Source organism: Pelobates fuscus, chromosome 8 (assembly GCF_036172605.1).
Source record: "Pelobates fuscus isolate aPelFus1 chromosome 8, aPelFus1.pri, whole genome shotgun sequence".
In the NCBI taxonomy this organism is placed as follows: domain Eukaryota; kingdom Metazoa; phylum Chordata; class Amphibia; order Anura; family Pelobatidae; genus Pelobates; species Pelobates fuscus.
In genome coordinates, this window is record NC_086324.1 from 95,549,649 (window position 1) to 95,571,612 (window position 21,964).

The following is a 21,964-nucleotide window of genomic DNA, read 5'->3' on the forward strand; positions in this document are numbered from 1 at the left end:
GTTTTTTAGAGTATGTTGGAGTACCAACGAATAAACAGCTGGGGAATCCACATAGCCTTGGGTAAGCATGTCCAGGTAAACTGACAGCCTTCAAAAATTAAAATAAAAACCAAAAGTAGCTGTGTCTCTTGATCAATAGGTATATCAATAACAGTGAAACAAGTGGCATCATGTGAAATGGCTGTAATGAGGGATGTCACATCAGGGACAATGGGTGCAATGGGCACAATTACACTATTCAGGGCTCTAAAGTCCTGAACTAAGCGATATGCTGGCCAGTGGTGTTGGGAGTGGGTCTGGTGTTATTCTTATCTACCGGGCATATTTTGAGAATTGTGGGGTTGTTGGGGTATCTGGGGTTTCCTGGGGTTTGGACACTCATTCCTCCAGTGGCCATATTGGCCACAGTTAAAACAAGTGTTCCTGTCTATTCCTCCTTGGTTACCCCTTGGTACCCCTTGGTTACCCCTGCCACTATAACCCTGATTTCCCTGTCTCCAGCCCCTCTTTGACCACCCCATCCACGGGCGTTATGTGCTCCATCCCATGTTCGCACTCAGCCTGTGTAGGTGGACAGTGTTGCAATCCCTGAGCATAATAAGCAACCTTACTTCCTAAAATCCTTACTTCCTAAATCTTTTCTTTAGTCAAAACAACCTGCATTTTCCTTTTCTATAACCTTGGTAAGAAAATCTTAGCCACCCAAATTTGCCCAGTCTGAAATCAATTATTTCACAAGCAAAGAATACTGTGGCAACATATTACCAAGGCATGACTGTATTTTAAGGAGATGCATATCATCACCGTTAGTATGTGTCGGGCCAGGAGTCAATCGGAGAGGCATTTGATAATGTAGGGGTTGTAGGGTACCAGTCTTTTGTCGGGTTAGTATGGGGCTTCGTTGAGATACGTCAGTTAGGGGTTCCGGTCGAGGGGTAGTAAGACAAGGGGATGGGGACACTTTACTAAGGGGAAGGTTAGTGAGTAGAATATTCCGGGCCGGGCTAGGAGGAGCCTGACCGGAAACTAGATATGGCGCCAAATCTGGGTATGTGGAGTTAACGGAAGTAGGTATCGGAAGGGGAGGGTTTGAAACAAGGGGGCTGGGCTCTGAGCTAGAGGAGGGAGTAGGTGGGGACAACGGGGCAAGGGGAGGAGTGTTTCCAACAGCACCTCCTCTTCCTCTTCCGGTAGAAGAGGAGTAAGGGGGCGGCATGGGGATCTCAGACTCAGGGGGCGTGCCCAAAATGGGCGTGATTATGGCCTTAGTGGACAAGCGAGTCCTGGCCACCATGAGGCGACATTGTTCCTCGTGGCATACTCGGATCAATTTGGCGAGTCATTTACGGCCTGCCTCCAACAATCAATATATGGAAACTGGCCGTAAAGTTCAGGCCTACCTGATACAGCCACGTGTACACGCTGTACCAGATTAGGATCCAAACTGCCACGTGGTGGCCATGCGGCAACCAAAGTAGGCCATTCCCTAATACATAAAGTAGTCAGGCGTGCTGGAGACATCTTTACCCCAAAATCACATGTTGTATATCCCTTTTTAAAGTTTTTTATCATACATCCTAAGGGATCCAAAATCGTTGAATCTGATGCGCCCATACTTAACAATGAAGCGTTGTCTCCAACAGAAACTAAACACACACTCTTCCAACGGTCACACCCGTTCCCTCGGCAACAGCACCACGTGGTACAGTTACTAAGCGAAACGCACACAACAAAACACTCAGGGAATTCCCGTACACACACAGCTGTTACACCAGTCACTAAGTAACTAATACTGTGCCCTTTGGCGAAACTATACGGTCACCCACGCTATAAACCCTATATCTGAATTACCCGTCTATAACATACCCCAGTAACATCGTCTTTACAAATAGTAGTTATAGTACGGTTAGCATTGGTTAAAGTACAATTTAAAGTCACAGTTCAATTAGTAGTAGTAATGGTGTTAAACATACAACATAGACGACAATTATTAGTACTTATTTACACTGTCAGTAATTATACATGGTTATGGTACCGTGCGCTATAATACAGTTACACACTATTCCCACTCTCGCTAGATGGCAGAGCTCACGCTATCTAGCAAGATATACACACTACTACAACAATCTTTAGCACATTTACAATTCCCAACTAATCTATTGGCCAGTACCTTGATGGACAACCTAAAACTATCTACATCCGTTTTGGTTAGCCACACTGCCCAAGCACCACATATAGCGAACTAGAGGGCGGAATTTACAACAGTACCCTCTTAGTCTATCTACTCTATCAATAGTCAAGTGGGTTCCAAATTTACACGCCTTCCCACTTAGCCAAGATAGGTTGAGATCTAGCAAACCGAATTTACACAGGCGCCGCTTAGTCTCCCGTTCCCTCCGACCTAGCGAACAAAATATACACCCTAGAACGCTAGTCTAGACAAGACACCGGTGTCCGGCTAGGGCTATTTACACCAGAACCCCGCCTGACTCCAAACCAAAATTAAATGGGCTGACTACAGGGCGTTTAATTGAGCGGTGCGCTGGAGGGAGCAGATTCCAAATAACCCCTTATGGGCCTACCGCACAATCGGTATCCAATACCCCTAGTGGGTCCGCCGTCTAAAACAGCGGTCGTCTTACCTCCTCGTTCCTGAACCTGAGTTCACACTCATCGACGGGGACACCCCAGCACTTACTATGTAGAGGCCGATGATCTCCTGGACAACAGACCAGTGGCGCCGAGACGAAGGGAGGTCCACGCAGAAGTTCAGGGGTGCAGCCGTAGAGAACGTGGGCAAAGATAGACCGTCTCACGCCTCTGCTTCTCAGCTACCGTTGAACGATGAGCTTCCTGGCCAATGCACCAAATGATACCGGAGAAACTGACGGAAGCCAAGCACAGAGAGATGGACACAGGTTTCTTCAGGAAGGAAGAGATTCTTCATTCGATTCACCGAACGGGACTCAGAGGGACTAATGTCACCAAAATACAACAATATCTGAGCCCCGGACAATAGTGTAGGCTCCTTATATAGGCATGTAACTCCTCCCATAATAAGCTCCACCCACACATACTCTTACCCAATCAATCGAACAAGAACTAACTTCCTGTTTGACCGCATGGCTTGCCCAGCACAATGGAGGAGGGGAATACTACATCCGGTATTCTCGCACATGCTCCGTACACTACTGATTGTATCTTTGCCACGTGCAACCAACCGACCGATACACCAGTATATGCACGTACACATGCCACGTGGTAATCTCGGCCTACTAAATTTATTTTTACAGAGATTCCACCACACTACGAGATCTGAGACTTTGGACTTTGGATTGAGGCTTCGGGTGGAACGCACGCCAAGCTCACCAGCGGCATACACACAGCATGGACTGCAGCTCCTACAGATCCCATCCTTCCTAAGGATCACAGAATCAAGTTTGGTTGTAAGCTATTGAGCCAATTTTGCATTGATTCATATTCACTTTGTGAGTGTTTTTAAAGGGACACTTTAAGCATCCAGACCACTTCAGCGAATTTAAATGGTCTGGGTGCTGTGACCCTTTTGCACTTAGTGCTGCAAAGTAAAACATTGCAGTTCCAGAGACCTGCAATGTTTACATTGCAGCTCTAAGTCTGCCCCCAGTGACTGTCTACCAGACAGCCACTAAAGGGCTTCTGGAATCCAAACGGACCTCACGGACTTCCAGCATCAGATTTTCTCAGTAGGAAAGCATTGAATAATGCTTTCCTATGGAGAGGTCTAATGCCCGCATGGCCATTGCATGCGCATTAGGTCTCCCCCGCCGGCTGACGTCTGCGGGGGAGGAGCGTGGGTGGAGCCTGCCCCAGCACCGAGGGACATCGTCGCTGGATTCAGGTAAGTGGTTGAAGGGGTTTTAACCCCTTCATCCATGCGGGAGGGGCTGAGGAGGGTGGGGACCTATTAACCCCATAGTTCCACAAAAACGGCTTTGTTTTCCCGGCACTATAGGATCCCTTTAATCTTACAATTTATTAAAAGTTCCAGTTTACAGTGAGTACTGTATTTTTATTTTTATTTCTAGGCACTAGTGAAACATTTTGCTAAGTGGGAGCAACCATTTCCTAGATTTTTACTAATATATACTGTATCCATTGTTCAGTAAAACAGATTGTGAAGAGAGCAATCTCGCCACATTGCATTGGAGAAGCCTGGCTGCCTGCCTGCTGCCTTTGGACTATGGCCCTGGGAGATTGGGCCCTTTAAAAACAGTATTCGGCCCTAACAGAGTGCATGTCACTCATTCTGGCCCTTTAAATACAGTGGGGTCATTCAGTACTTGCCCTGTGTGAGCGGTGATACCCCAGGTAGCTATGCCATGGAGCCTATTCATATAATGAAAGACTATGGGAAAGACTTTAGCTCCATGGCAATTGAACTGTGTGAATAGGATCTGCGCGCTATTCGGTAGTTTTGTGCGCTCAGATCCCAGCTATCTGGGGATATGTGAAATGTCTGTGTGTTATGTGTAAAAGATGACTTTATGTATTTTAAAGTGTTTTACTGTCTTTGTGTCCCCATGTGCTCTATGGAATCTGTCTCTATGGAGTTAATTGGATTACTTTTCCATTGTCTCCAGGAGAGAGGGCTCTGTAAAACCGTTCTGAGCCGGAAAGCCATGCTGGCAGGGGTTTTAAAAGATACTTTTACTAACTTTTGAACCCCTGGTCTGATTCATGCCATTTTTTAATATGTTTTTCCCCTGAATGGATTGATTGTGGATATGTATTTTTATGTGAAGGTGATGTATGGTTTTAGAGTTAGGAAAGTTGGATAGAAAGTATGTTTTAACTGTATGTATAATTGAGTTTCCTCTGAGGATAAGGGGAGGGAATATGTGGGATGTAACTGATGTGTGAGTGGTTGTTTTATACCTCCCTGTGGGCGGACCTGTATTTGTAACAACTGCAATAAAAACCAGGCTGGGTGTGCCAGCACCTCAGACCTCTTCTGACCCTCAATACGTAGCCTTGTCTCGTTATTGGAGGGAACTGCTATATCACACTGGGGATTGCTATGCTCTGCATATTCCCCTGAGCTTTAATCACTAAGCTCTTTTAAGAGCTGGTTCCGGATACGCTCTCCTGGAGGAGAGCTCTTCCCCACACGGTCCTGGAGGACAGAAGCCGATCCAGGGTGGAAGGAAGACGGCGAGGCTCCAGTTAAGCTTCGGCGGTTGTGGAGTCTGCGGTGGCTGTGGTGTCCGGTGCGGTGCTTGTGGTCCTCGGCGCAAGCTAGGAAGCGTCCATCAACGGAGGGTACTCGGTCGGAGTATACGGAGCTCCGTTACAGCTTGTTCCACTGCTTCCTGGATAGCAAGATTAATAAGGGTCGAGCCTGATCTCCGTGAGGTGCACACCATCACCCCAAAATAAATTAGCCGTCTCCTGTTCAAACACCCTATGGCAAACCGGGATCCCTTTCACCCCCAAGACAAACTCAGAGACCCTCCTATTTAATTTATTACAGCAGCGTTTCATGGCTCTCTGACTATGGGCCCGCTACCAGTAGTAACGGGAAATTACCTCCAACCAAATGAGTCGCACTTCAGGAAACAGAACTAAGACGCACGCCAAGTCCCTCTTAATAGCATCTGACAACCCCCATATAGGCATTGTCCCAAGATCATTACCCCCTAGGTGAATAAATAAGACGCTCGTCGCACCCAGAAGGCGGGAGAGCTGAACCATTTTATATATCTTGCGCCAAACTAACTAACCTCCGCTTCAGAAGGCGTAAAACCAAAGAGCTCACCTCCCGAATGGACAGCGGCAAGCCTCCTGGCCCAGAATACATATGAGTGGCCGATCACCTAGACCTGGAGAGAGTTGCACCTGCTGAGAGAGACATCAATTCAGGAGGCAGGAAGGACGAACACATGAAACAAAATGCCCAGTTGCCCACCTCCCTATCCTCTGAACCACTTGCGCCGGCATACTCAGCCTAGAAGCCTCCATGGCAGCACCAATCCAAAACTAATGCCCACGATATCCCCTGCTATCAATCCCCAGGACCTCCAGCCCTGAGTGAAAGACCCGAATAAATTGGAAATGAGAAAGAAAGCTCCCATCCTCATGTACCAAAAGAGGGCCAGTGGATACCAGACGCAGCTCACAGTACTCCCTAAAGGAAGGAATGGGGCAAATAGCCGAACCCGGGACAGCACCCAAGTGAGCCCACTTACCCTTCCTGAGGATATCCATCTTCGAGTGTCGGATCTTAAATGCAATTTGATGCACACCGCACTGAACATTGGCAAACAACACCCCACCACTGCTGCACCTACTAGGGCTCACCAATTCCCCAATCCGCATAGCCCCAAAGAATGCTAGGGAATAGGCCAACACAAATAGACAGGCCACAAAAACAGAGAAACAGACATGAGGAAACATTCCACACAATTTTGTCAAGAGCACAGTAGAGACTGACCTTCTCATGTCCGCGGAAGAAGTCCGACGCCTCAAGCCTTTCAGCGCCTGGTACACCACAAATACCTTAGTAGAATCTTCCCACCCCTGTAGCTTGAACAGGAAGTTAAGACCCGAAAAACATGAGGAGGTTGCAGAGAGAGACTTACCCTCTGACTCCCAGTGATCCAAGAGCTGCAAAAGCCCTGCAAGGCAGGCAGCCGGGGTACCAAAATCACCCTGACCATGCTCTCATGTGTCCCATTCAAACCACACCTTACTGTATCGAGTCCATGTGGCCCTGGAGACTGATCCACAGACCAATAACATCAATCTGCCAGACCAAGTCGACCACATCTCCACCGGGCACGGAGTCCTCTACAGATCCGCCCAGGGGGCAACCGCTCGAAATTCTGACCACTGCAAATGAGAGAGAGCATCCACCATTACATTGTGTATATGCTCAACCTTACAATACACGTTTAGACAAACATCGGAGCACCAATCGCCGAAGCAAGCAAACTACTGGAGGGGAAGAGGCCGTCAGCCGATTAATAGCATGAACCACCCCAAGATTGTGACAGTGAAAAACAACCCGTCTATCCCAAAACTGGCTATCCAAAAGGTAATCCCTGCAAGCTTGCACCCCCTGTTTCCACTAATAATAAAAAACTAAGACCTATCAGGAACCACCCCATCGAAGGACCCCCTGACTGCAATGAAAAAACAGTACCATACTCACCAGCCAATGCACGAAGGTCCACTCGTGACGATGGAATTGATGAAGATCCAGGCAGGATTGAGGCAAGTCCACTTTCACCAGTAGTCAACCTTGCAGGAGTTCCAGGCGCCACCAGCTGGGCAGTCCCAGGAACAGCAGCCAGATCCTGTGAGCAAAACAGTGGAGGGGAGGTAAGCTCACACCCCGCAGAGGAGAGCAACTGAGGTAAGTAACCAGGGGAGAAAGCAGGGGACCAGCAGGGGACACAGAGGGAACAGGAGGGAGGTGTCAGAAGTGGGAGAGAGAGGGATAGAAAGGGGACAGAGGTAAGGGGGGGACCCAGAACTGGAGGAGAATGAACGAAAAAGCAGGGGGCCACAAAGAAAGGGGGTCCACAAGAGAGGACAGGGAGTACACCAAAGGGGGGGGACGATGGACAGAAGCAGGAAGAGGAGAGGGGGACCCCCCCCGGCTGACAATCATCCCCGGAGGACCCCCCTCCACCCCCCACTCACCACCGCCGGCACCGGTCCAGCATCACACTGACAGTGCGGCACCCGGGAAGGCCACCCAGACACCCAGGCTGCGCAGGCCGTCTTCTTGCGCCCCCTATCCATCACCAAGGAGCGAGCGGGAAACCACGGGTGGAGCAGGACGCGTGTCAGATGGGGCAGACAGGCATGCCTGGTGGCGCCTCGGATCTGGGTTCCGATAACAGGCCCAAGGCGCTGCATCTGGACTCAAGCGAGCAGGCAGGCGGGAGCACCAGCCCGTGCGGCTTATAGGGGCTGTGGCCACATGGGAGGCCCCAGCAGAGGCCTGGCCGCGGGGGGGAGGAACCACACCGGCAGCAAAACCAGGCTGGAGGTGAGCAAATTGCTCCCGAATGCGCCTACCACCATCCAAGGCAGTGGGAAGCTCTGAGGGCAGAGAGGATTGATTCCACATCCATCCTCAAGCAGAAAGTATCCAAAGGCCCAGAACAAGCAGGAACAACAGAATCAGGGTAAGTTGTTTGCTGGCCCGTCTCTCAAGAGGCACGGAGGTAAGATGATCCCTACACCACTCCCATACACACATAATCACTCCCATACCACACATACAACCAATCACAAGCATCCATTCCCAAACATACATGAGCCCTTGTCCGGTAACCTGTGTTATCTCCCCAGGGCCCAATCATTTCTAGCATTATCTGCATGAATTTACACAGTGCAGATTATCAATACTGCACTGCGGTCTTCTTTTTCAGTATGTCATAATGTGTATCAACATTGCAGATGGTTTTAGAATGTTGGAAATCCATCTAACATTGATTTTAACTTGATATGGGGCTTCTCTATAGGCATCTAAGTTTTATTTATGCTTATCACCATGGTGATGGGTTTGTCGGCACGGCACAACACAACGTCACAGGGGGAGGTTTTCAGAGAGCGTGCAGACGCAGGGAGGAAGTTCACACACAGCTGATGTGGGTTTGGTAAGTTTGTTTTTTCCTACATATAACGATGTTGTTAATGTATGTGATATTACGTCCTGATGAAAGTTCTAATGTGAACTGAAACGTTCTGTGGGATCTTCAATTCAATAAAGAAAATCTTTTTTCACAAGGCCTAGAGTGCTGGATATATATTTTTGGTGTATGCAGTGCAGTTGAGCACAGGGAAGCTGGAATGCTAAACCTACAAGCTGTATATATATATATATGTATTAAGGCCGTTTGGCCTGTATTTGTGGGAGGGGCTTAAATTAATTTACTCAGCAAGGAAAGCAGAGTTATTCAAACTCCTCCATACATCAACGGACAACAAGGAGGCAGGGGAAGGCCCAGCTACACCAACTCAGGTGACACCCATAAACTCATGAGCCAAATTTTTTTTTTTTATGAGACTGACAATCTCGAGTCGGTCACCACAGCCCTCACAAGGCTGGGCCTCACGCTACTGTACAAACAGCACGAACCGAAACTCGGTTACCTGGTACAATCAATTCTTATGACACACAAGACATTAATCCTGCACGTATGATCCCAGCACATTGGGGAAGCAAGGCATATATATGTATGATGATGTATCTGTGATGGTCAGATCCAGGGATTCCAGGTAAATCGGGCGCTGACCATCCCTTGGTTGGGTTGACATTTGGAATATGTAGAGATGTTTATTTGTGCAGGTACCCATACAGAAGGGATTTTGTCCCAAACAAATGGATGAGCACTCTCAGGCTCCAGGTACCAGCACCTCTGAACTACCAGAGACAATTTATATGAGTAGTTGCATTGCATATAGACTGTTGCATATATGTTCAAATTGTTCAGGGCACATGACAAACCATGTGTCCCCAATACAACTTACAAATAACGTACTCCCCATCTGTACACACCAATGCATTTTCAACACTCCTGACTCATCACCCTTCCAGACTTGTAGTAGATTTACTAAAGCTCCGGAGCTTCAAAGGGCTCCCATACAGGTATCATAAATACACCTTCAAGGAATATAGCATGCCCTCACTTACAGACAGCACAACAGAACCATTGGCTGTAAACACACTCATAGCCAAGATTTGCAGAGGGGTCTTCCAATCTCCACCATTTACAGCATTGCACCAAACACAAACACATTGGTATTGTCACAAGGAAATCTTCCCTTAAACAAAGACTAACCATAGACTTATTGGCACCACACACTGCTTCCCCAGGTCTCAACTCCCTCATACCCTCAGAGGAGTTTCCTTACTATACAACACCATTGATCTACCTTTACAGCTATCACTCAAGCATGGGTTGAAGCTTGGTTAAGTAAGACCAATATCATCAACGCAGTAAACGGCTACCATCTACCCTACACACTGGCACTTACATGGCATAAAATGGGCAATCCTTTCCCCGCTCAACTTTCGGGCTACAGATTAGCCTACTATCGATATTCGCAGATATTCTGTGCTGGTTATGATAACATATCCAGAGGCCTTACAGTCATACACTATCTAGAAGACTTCTTGTTGATCAAAGATAACATATTTTTCACTAGAAGCCTCACAGCAGCTTAGTCTGGTTGACCACTTGGGCGTCCCAGTACCCCATAAGAAACAGAAGGCCCAGACACTATTATCACATTACTGGGCATACGACTTGAGTCGGCATCCATACACGCAAGTTACCACAAGACAAATAGGGAACATTCTCAACTACATCAATCACTACCTCCTGCTTAGTACTTACAACTGCAAGGAACTACAATCCCTACCAGGTTCCTTAATTTTGCCATGCCAATCATACCACAAGACCACGCTTTCACATGCAGAGTACTTTCCCTTTTTTCCACACTTCCAACATGACGATCAGAGGATATCCCTAGACACCCCAGCAACAGCAGACCTGCACATGGGCGGGGGGGGGGGGGATTTTTTAACCACTTGGCATGGTAAAAGCATGTTCCTTCCAGGATTGTCTGACACTGTCATGGCTGTTACCTGTAATTCCTGTCTCTTCCGGGTTGACGGACTGTAGCCACACCCCCTCTCTGACGCGGTCTCATTGCGCTACATAATGCGACCGAGCCAGGCAACAGACGCTGGATTATTGAACAGCGTACCGCGGAATTAAACCGGCTACAACTCTTCTCTACAAACTTACCTGTGTACCGAACCGGACTCGTACTCGACTAACCTCCTTCTCCTTCCTCGACCACGGCTAGCACTTGACTCCTCTCGACCACTCTCCACGGAACCTTCCCGGAGGGCACTCTTGGACCAACTTCAATTTCCCTGGAAGCTAAGTTAACTCACTGTATCATACGAACTTTCCCCAGACTACTGAGCTCTCAAGTTTCAGCCTGCTCACACATCCTCCTATCGTTATAGGAGTAATTCCTATTCATTAACCTTTTTACCTCCATATGAGATGTTTTCTATCGATTAAGCTAAAACAAATGTCTGCACGTTAATCTGCATTGCCTACCTTCATATTATTGCTGCAATTCAATTGTATAAGTTAATCTAAGAATCCACTCAACCATCCTGAACCATTTAAAGATACAGTACCTATGTTTCTTCAATCAAATATATTAAAGACACAGTATCAGTTAACTCCCTGGTGAACTGTCATCTCTTTATTTCCTCAACTACTCACATTCACATCTAATTAATCAGAAATCTGCAGTTGAGCTCCATCAAACTCTATGTGAACGTGACAGACACTTTTCCAACTAGATGGTCTACCACGCATTTGGCAGCGATCTACCGGGAACGATTGCTTTGGAGCTGTTGGCCATGGCATCCAGGTTTGGAAATTTGTCCACCACCTCAGCCCCTTTGGGGGATCTACCCCATTGTAGCAGCTGCTGTGGCATGGGGTAAATCATGGTCAGGGTCATCAATCCGTTGTTACTCAGACAACTACGCACATGTCATATCATCAACAAACACCACTACTCATCCATAAGGTCATGATAATTCTGGGGAACTCACTTGGTTGGCAACTTATCACATTTCTTTTACCTTTATGTACCAGGCGGGGGTATACATCTCTGCCGACAATTGTCTCATTTATATTCCAGGCATGTTAATTATATGCTTCCTACAGCCGCCCATACAGTCACGGCCACTCTTTCATTCCAGAGACAAAATCATGGATTATACATACTCATGCAGCATAGCATGCACTATTCCACCTAGCACTTGCATCCCATACTTGTAGAACGCATAACACAGCTTTTCACCTGGCTTAAAGAATCTCATAGGAACATGACATAGCTCAACCTGTGTCATAACATTTCTCCTAGGTTTTGCTTCTTTTTGCCACCTTAAACTTAAACTCTCACACACACCATTAATTATATATTTTACAGGCATTCAACAACACAGGATAACCTATGGCCAAAACTACCATAACTTCATGCTATCATACCAGACAAGAATATACTCAGAGGTTTTCAGGAATCCATTCCCCCACGTTCCGCTCAGAGATTACCAATAGCCATCCAACTTTTCATCCTTATCGGACCTATTAGATCTACAACCATTCAATTATACTACCAAGTCGGCCCTAACCAGCCACGCACATTGCCTTTTATGCCTTTCTCAGGCCAGAGAATCCACTACCATCACCACCACTCAGACAGATCGTTGTCTTCAACGATCCCACGTACGTAAACACATAGATCATTACCTATTGGCTCTACCACATTCCGAAACGAGTCAACATGCACCAACAGTAGAGATAACATACTATCCTACCCACAACAAATGGTGTCCACTTTCGGTCCTAGATTCCTACCTTCAAAATCCTTCCAGGAATTAAATACTGTAATGCATTTAAGGAAATGTCTGGTTAATTTGTATATATTTGTTGACTGTATTAAATCTTTGATTATTCATTTTTGCCCTCTTTATTTACAGGCCTACCGTATCGTCGGTCTTGGCACACCACAACTGACTTGCTCCCTTTATACTATCCTACGCTTATGCTGGATCCTTACTCCATATACGGCTATTTGCCCCTAACACAAGTATTAACCCCTTAATGACACAACTTCTGGAATAAAAGGGAATCATGACGGAATATATCCGTCGTCTGTCCTTAAGGGGTTAAGGCCGTTTGGCCTGTATTTGTGGGAGCGGCTTAAATTAATTCACTCCCCTATATAAGGGACACCCCTTACCTGACTCATATCGATTGAGGTCAGCATCAGAATGACCCTCCCACCCACTCCTCATTTCAACACTTTCTCTTTTCTTTCTATTTACTTTACTTTCTTACTCCTTGGTGGGCCCTCTTTATTTACAGGCCTACCGTATCGTCGGTCTTAGCACACCACAACCGACTTGCTCCCTTTATACTATCCTACGCTTATGCTGGATCCTTACTCCATATACGGCTATTTGCCCCTTACACATATATATATATATATATATATATATATACACACACACACGTGCAAGCTTCTCCACTGACATTTATATATATATATATATATATATATATATATATATATATATATATATTATCCAAAAAATACCGGCACTCCAGGAATTCTCAATAATACAAGTTTTCTTTTATTCAGTTCAGGACGTCCTGAACTGAATAAAAGAAAACTTGTATTATTGAGAATTCCTGGAGTGCCGGTATTTTTTGGATATATTATTATTTTTGCTACCAGAGCACCAGGTACCATCATATTGTTTTGTTGGAGTGCAAGAATACTTTCTCGTTTTTGTATATATATATATATATATATATATATATATATATATATACACATACAATAAACAATACACAAGATCCAGCGCACTCTCCTATCTACTAAACAGCAACTTCAATGTTGACAGATTTTATTAGTTTTTAAAAGGTTTTTTTTTAAAACACCTTATCTAGGCAAAAAATAATGGGGATTTAGTTACATTATATGATCATACATTGCATAAGCCTGCCACAACGTCAATGTACCCCATCTTAGGCAGGTCCTACTCTCACAGTCTAATGTTTGCTCTTATGAGATTAAACCACTTACTTGAGGAACAAATTCCATCTGAGGCTCTCTGCAGTACAAGACTAAATAGGGACCTGAGATGAGGCACCGGTGACAGGGAGGGGTGCAAAGCCAACCAAGGAGTTGGCTAGACTCCCAAATATATATATATGGAACATGGGGGAGTGGTTGCACTCACCTGAACATGCTTAAATGGGGTGCTGCTGGGGGCCATGTTATACAATAAACAATACACAAGATCCAGCGCACTCTCCTATCTACTAAACAGCAACTTCAAGGATCTTGTGTATTGTTTATTGTATAACATGGCCCCCAGCAGCACCCCATTTAAGCATGTTCAGGTGAGTGCAACCACCCCCCCATGTTCCATATATATATATATATATATATATATATATATATATATATGTATGTATGTCAATGGAGAAGCTTGCACACACAGTCTTCAAATGTGAGTACTAAAAAGTAAAATTGTATTGAAAAACATGTTTAAAAATATAAACGTTTCAGTTCCCGTCATCAGGATCAAGGAAACTTTAAAGACAGGCAACAGACATATTTATAACCAAATAATTAGAAAAATGGACTCCAGGTGGAGTGTGTACTGCGACCGGCGTCCCGCCATGCGAAGTGCGCATGTGCAAAGGTGCTCTGCCCCCACGTATTGTGGTGACATGGTTTACATTGCCCTTGCGATGGACACAAGCGTTGGTGGCTAGGGTAATAAAGAAAACAAATTTCCATGTCAGAGCGGCAGATATTGTGCACTCAAAGCATTTTTAGGAGCTAATTTACTAAGTGAAAAAGGATCGGAAAAAATACTGATCATTAAACTGTTAGCACGCATGCAGCAAAACATACAGGTTGAATAGGTGGTGGTACATCAAATGTAGATTAATTCAAGAATGTAATTTAAAGTAACAGCGTATTAGAAAAGCCGATAGTGAGCTAATTTATAAAATTAATATTGTGCTATGATTTGGACATTATTGAGAATTTTATGTACATACAGAAAAATCACTGTGATCACTAAGTGTGGTGTTGCTATGTGAAATTTTTACTACCATATGCATACAGCTAAGTGAATAATTATATTCCCATAAAGCAAATGTATAAATAAAATGTATAAATATATTTATATAAGGATAAAGTAAACATAAAATGTATCCTATACACTGTACACAAATACATTAAAAACAGATGCAATATGGAGGTTAGAGGAAGGAGTGATTTGAAATTCTTTAACTTAACCCTCGGGGAGCAATTGTGTCCAATTTAAAAATCCAAAATGTTTCTATTAAGTAATAATCTTCCTCAATCCCCCCACTCTCTTAGGTGGTGGGACGTGCTCTATACCCAAGAGCTTGAGAGCTGATAATGGATGTTGTTGATTCAGAAAGTGCATTGCAACTGGCTGATCCGAATGTCAATCCCTATAGGCTACCCGTATGCTGGAACGATATCCCCTAATCCGTTCACATTGAGGTGTTCCTGTTTTGCCTTCATGGGTCAGTCCGCATGGGCAAGTTAATTTGTAAATCACAAATGGCGTTCTGCATGTAATGGTATAACAAATTTAGTAGATTTGATTGTGTGCATGATTAAAAGTACACAAGAGCGTCATGTGCCTGCATGTCACACAGCCTAAGAACCTGACACTGTCACGATTCTGTAATCCTGTATTTTTCTCATAACTGCTGACCGGATCTGTATGAACTAGAAGGTCCCACAAGTTCTTATTCCTCCTGTAGCAGATGAGTGGGGTTTCTTTAGACACCTTGGGCAAGGTGTCATCACAGGAAAGCATTTTCCAATTTTGCGTGACTATTTTTTAAATAGTCTGTGTCACCTGGTTGTACGTCATCGGAAAGACCTGGGGGCTTTATTCACCTCCTTATTGGCTCGGGCAACCTTGGCCTCTTCAAGCACTTTCAATAGGTTCTTGTAATTGTACCCTCATGCAAGGAATTTCTCAGTCATATTGTTCAACTGCTGTTCCATTACATTTTTTGTCAGAATTATTGTTAATAACTCTTGTTAAAGAATATATTAACTTCCTATATCTTGCCCTGTGCTTAATACAAAATCGATGCTTAAAAGCTATATCAAACAAAAGTTTTTCTGCTTGGTTCATCTATTCTTTTTGCGTGCACAAATTTACTCTCAAATGCTACATCAGCCACCCAAGTACTGCGAGGACGAAATAAAGAAACTCAGAGTTGGAGAACGTGCAGAGACTTGGATTGGTCAAACCACATCACTGGGACATCTTCAAAAAGTATAAAGACACTGTTTTATCTGATCAACGTGCACGTGAGCTGAATTACTTTAAAAGTGCTAAAACTCTGTCACTTTGTTTTGTAATCCTGCTTGATTGTTCAATAGTAATCTATTTTTATTTGGACCACTTGTTTCACGTGCCTTATTTTCTTCAACATTTTCTTCAACACGCTCATGTATTGTGCCTTAGGGAGTGATTTCTTTAATGCCATAGGGTGTGCACTATCGTGATGTAAAATGGTGTTGCGGTCCATCGATTTAATGAAAAGACAGTATGATATCCTATTATCCTTCAAAGAATCTCAAGGTCCAGACACTGCACAATATCACTGCTGATGTTGGCGGTCATTCTGACAGGTGCCGGCAACTGGTTAAGGTGCTCTTCCATCGCGTTTGCTTCTGATGGACTTCCACTCCAAAAGACCAGTAGGTCATCAATGAATCTAAAGTATCCTCAGATGTGTTGGATGAATTCTGATAATATATGTTCAACATCATAGGTGTACATATACGCATTGTCGTACATGGGGGCCATGGAAGTACTTGTTACCTGAAGGTACCATTGCTGCTCAAAGCGGAAAAAAACAGTTATTATTCAATGTAAGTGCTAGTCCTAAAATGAATTTCAATTGGAGGACCTTTATATTTAGTGGAGGAAGTCAAGACTGTTCTGATAGCCTTTATGCCCTGTGCATGAGGGATGACCGTGAAGAGGCTGCGTGCGTCCATCGTAATTAGCACTATTGGGTCTTTCCCAAGATCTAGTTGGGTCATTCTTGAAATAAGGGTGTGGAAGTCCTTAATGCAGGTACATATATCTTCAACGGGTGCCTGGCAACATTGATTCCAGCTTCAGGTACCTAATCACCAGCATGCCAACCTTTTATAAGAAAACCACCATCAGTTTACTGACCTTAATCCTAACATGCCTCCAGAGAAACATTATCGACCAAAGAACCCCTGCCACTAACTCCTGGAATTGGTCCACATCCCTTTCAATTTGTTTAACCAACTCCCACTTTTGTACCTGCCCCATGTCATTACCTCCTTTGTGAAATAAAGCAAAATCTACCTCATCAACCATTTTGCTATGGCTCAAGAGCTCCACCTAAGGCGGATACAATTAATAGTCTTATAGGGTCTTATGTATTTTAGGTATGCTATATATGATGGGTGTAAGTGGATGTTTCCTCAATAGATATTGATATAGATGTAGATCAATATAACCTGTTTCAAGGCTCATTGTTAAAGTGTCTTCTATTTTGCTCATGATACTCTTTGTGGGATCCCCTTCAAAAGGTTTGTATGTGGACCGTTGTTGGAGTTGTGCTTTCAATTAATTAGAATAATCGTTATAGTCCATGATGACTAATCAATCAATCCCTTGCCAATGTATCAATGCACTTGGGTTGTTGTTTTGTAATATCTGTATGTTTAAGTTGATTATGGGTAATTATATCTTGTGCTGTGCAATTAACTGTAGACAAATATGTTTTGATGGATGACTTGTTAGTGGGAAGGTCAAACATGGATTTAATTTTAAATTGTGGTGTCGCAACCAACTGTGAGATATGTTTATTGAGTTTGTCAAAATATTTCTTCAGATGCATATTTCTCCCAAAATTAAACAACTCTACATTCCACTGAAAGGAATTAAAGTTAGCCGAGAGTACAAAAGATAAGCCACAACTTAAGACCTTTAATTCTTGTGCGTCCTAGGGTCTTTGGGACAAGTTGAATATGGGGATTATTTCTGTAGTGGGGGTCTGCCATGGAGGCCAGTTCTTTCCTTTATGGCCTCGTCGCGTTTTTTGCCTTTTGCACCTTTGATTCGGCTCCCTGTGGTAGTGCTTGTTTTCGTGGTGTCTAAAAAAGAGGTAGTTTCTTTATGTGTGTCATTCTCTGATGTGGATTCTCCTGAAGTGACGTCCACCATTGTGATTTTGGGACTTATGATTCTTTTGCGTAGCCTCATGGGTCTGCGTGTACTATTGCTCGTAAGCCACTTGTATGCTCGGTGGTCCTGATAGTCTTGGCGCACTCCCTCAAATTTTAGATTTTTTAATTCGATGAGCTCATTCTTATAGATGACTAACTCCTCCTTAAGTTTATGTTGGAGTTTAACACTTTCTAAAGATGCCAGCATCACTGCATGTTCCGTCTCCATATTAGTCATTTTATGTTTAACATCTTCCAAGTCTGTTTTTGACATCCTGTATAAAAATAAGAATTAGATCCAAAGATGCTTTATTCAGCACAGCGGTCCAGTTACTGCATAGTTTCAGTATATGATGACACATTGAGGTGTTTTTAACCCCTTAACACCGTTACGGCGTGCTATGCCGTCACGGGTTAAGTGGGCTTTAAAGCCGTTATGACGGCATAGCACGCCGTAACGGCTTGCAGCCCCAGGAGGTATGTTGCCTTTGAGAGCGTATGGTAGCCCAGGAATGAGAATTACCCCCATGATGGCATACCATTTGCAAAAGTAGACAACCCGAGGTATTGCAAGTGGGGTATTTCCAGTCTTTCTTAGTAGCCACTTAGTCACAAACACTGGCCAAATATTCGTTATTGCTTTTTTCACACAAAAACAAATATGAACGCTAACTTTGGCCAGTGTTTGTGACTAAGTGGCTACTAAAAAAGACTAAACATACCCCACTTTCAATACCTTGGCTTGTCTACTTTTTCAAATGGTATGCCATTATGGGGGTAATTCTCATTCCTGGGCTACCACACCGTCTCAAAGGTAACATTACCAATCTGGCAAATTTCAATTTGAAAATGTAATGTTCTATATTTGACCCTGTAACTTTCCAAAACAACATAAAACCTGTTAATGGGGGGTACTGTTGTACTCGTGAGACATCGCTGATTACAAATATGTGCATTTTTTTTTGCAGTAAAACCTAACAGTATTATGACATTCACAGTTAAAATGTCAGACGGAAATGCAAATTTAAAAAAAAAATCTTATTTTCTCACATTTTTTTTACTTTTATTCATAATAAATGATGTTCCATATATGAATAGTTAATGATAGATTAAAGCCCTGTTTCTCCTGAACAAAATGATATATAATAAGTGTGGGTGCATATAATTTGAAAGAGGGGAACTACGGGTGAACAGACATATAGCGCAAATTCCAGTTTTTGTTTACGTTTTGTTTTGATCAGAACGTGCACTATTGACTCCGTCCTGAAGGGGTTAAATAAAACTATTGGAAGTAAATGTATATCATGCAATATGCTGCATGAAGCCTTGTTAATATTGTACCTTTTTTTGAATACAGAGAATATGAAACTTGATTTTGCCTGAACTGGAAAGTGCTTCTTAAGAGCCCCAATAGGTTGACGTTAAATGTTTCCAAGTGTTGGAACTATGATTTCACCAAAATTAATCCTTTTGAGCCAATCTAAAAAAAAACATTCCACATAACAGGTGCATAGTCTTGGGCATTAAGCAGTGGCGTACACATGACCCATGGGGCCTCGGTGCAAAAATTGATCCGTGGGCCCCCCCCCCCTCGCGCTTACTCTGCGCGGGCCGGGGCAGCAACACATGGCGGCGGGCACCTGGTCGCAGGGGTTGCAGGGCTGCGACCGCGGTATGTACGCCAGTGCATGCAGATGCACACACACTTAAAGGACCACTACAGACACCCAGATCACATCAGCTCAATGAAGTGGTCTGGGTGTCAGGTCCCTCTAGTTTTAACCCTGCAGCTGAAAGCATAGCAGTTTCAGAGAAACTGTTATGTTTCACTGAGGGTTAATCCAGCCTCTAGTGGCTGTCTCACTGACAGCCGCTAGAGGCGCTTCCGCCATTTTAAGACACTGAACGTCCATAGGAAAGCATTGAGTAATGCTTTCCTATGGGCAGTTTGAATGCGTGCGCGGCTCTTGCCGTGCATGCGCATTCGGAGCTGAGAGGCGGCGAGCTCCCCAGCGCCATGGGAGTCCGGCGCTGGAGAAAGGTAAGTGCTGAAGACACACACACTCTCACGAACAAATGCATACACACTAGCTAACAGACACACACATTTACTGACAGAGACATACTCAGCGGCAGACATACATACACACTCACTTATAAAACATACACTCACTGACACTCAGTAACAGACACACACAGTAACACACTCACTGACACTCACACACACACTAACACTCACACACTAACACTCACAGACACACTAACACTCACACACACACACACTAACACTCACTCACACTAACACACACACACACTAACACACACACTAACACACACACTAACACACACACTAACACTCACACACACTAACACTCACACACACTCACACTCACACACACACTAACACTCACACACACTAACACTCACACACACTAACACTCACACACACTTACACATGTTTTTTTTTATTTAATCCCCCCAGCATCGCTACCTTTTGGAGTGCTGAGGGGATTCCCTGGGGTCCAGTGGTGCTGCTGGGCTCCTAGGTGGGCAGTCACAGTCAGGCTGGCGGGCGCGCGAGGGAGCACTTTCCCCTGAGTGCTTCCTCTTCAGCTCCCTCGCGCGCCGCGTATTGATACCGGAGCCGGAAGATGACGTCATCTTCCGGCTCCGGTATCAGTGCGGTGCGCGAGGGAGCTGAAGAGGAAGCACTCAGGGGAGAGTGCTCCCTCGCGCGCCCGCCAGCCTGACTGCCCGCCGGGTGTAAGCAGGGCCAGCCTCGGGGGTCCCGGAGGTGGCCGGCTCCTGGGGCCCCCAGGAGAAGAGGCTGGCCCAGTGCGTACATACTGGGTCGCAGGGGCGGCCAGGCCCCCTGGTGGGCCGGGCCCGGTCGCAGCCGCGACCCCTGCGACCCTGGTATGTACGCCACTGGCATTAAGAATAAAACCCCCATACATACCCAATAATGTACGGACACCAATATGTTGGGTAAAATTATGTCCACAGCTTTTAATATAATATAATATCAATTTTAATGCAAAAAGTAATTGTAAAATAAACCCTATGACACCTTATATAACTAGCCCCCCATTACAATGATAATGACCCCAAAATTAACATAACACCGTAACAATATAACATAAAAACATCATGAACCATAATAAAGTGTTCCAGTGTAGGGGTATACCAAGATACCCCTACACCCCTAGGTTTTGAGCCACAGGCCAGCTCGAAACCTACCATTCCAACTTTTAAACAACATACCAACTTTTAAAACACATAATTAATTCAATCCATAATATCAACCCATTCCACCACCCAATTTACCTATCCGGCCCCCTCCACAGCTCAGACCTTGACCCCTTAAGATGTCTGAGCACCACCATCCCGAATATACAATGTCCTGGTCAAAACTTCTTGTATTCCCAAATCGAAATGGTGGAGACCAACCTCCGAAAGACGCACCGTATCCATTAACCTGGCAACATTGATTCCAGCTCCAGGTGTCTAATCACCAGCCTGCCAACCTTTTATAAGAAAACCGCCATCAATTTACTGACCTTACTCCTAACATGCCTCTAGAGAAACATTGTCGACCAAAGAACCACTAACCCTGCCACTAACTCCCGGAATTGATCCACATCCCTTTTCATTTGTATAATCAACTTCCACTTTTGCACCTGCCCTATGTCATTACCTCATTTGTGAAATAAAACTAAATCTGTAGACCCCTACCTCATCCAAGCTGCCTAATACCTTCCGTCCCACCTCTCACTACCAGAAACCCTGTAACCCAAGCCACACCAATGGAACCTGGTCCACCAGAAAGCCCAGCTGCTGACCTTGGAACTCAACTGCAGCCCTTTTCTGTGCCCAGTGTACATATAAATGACCCACCTGCCATGCAACCAACCCTAAGGAAGCATTATTTTTAGCTTTATTTTATTTATTTTTCCAATGGTTTTTATTTTTTCTTTTATTTATTTTTTATATGCCGATGAAGCATGTGATTAACCACAAGAACAACCGGTATATTGTGAGTGAAGAATATAACTTTTCTATGCCTCAACTGCTCAACCCACAA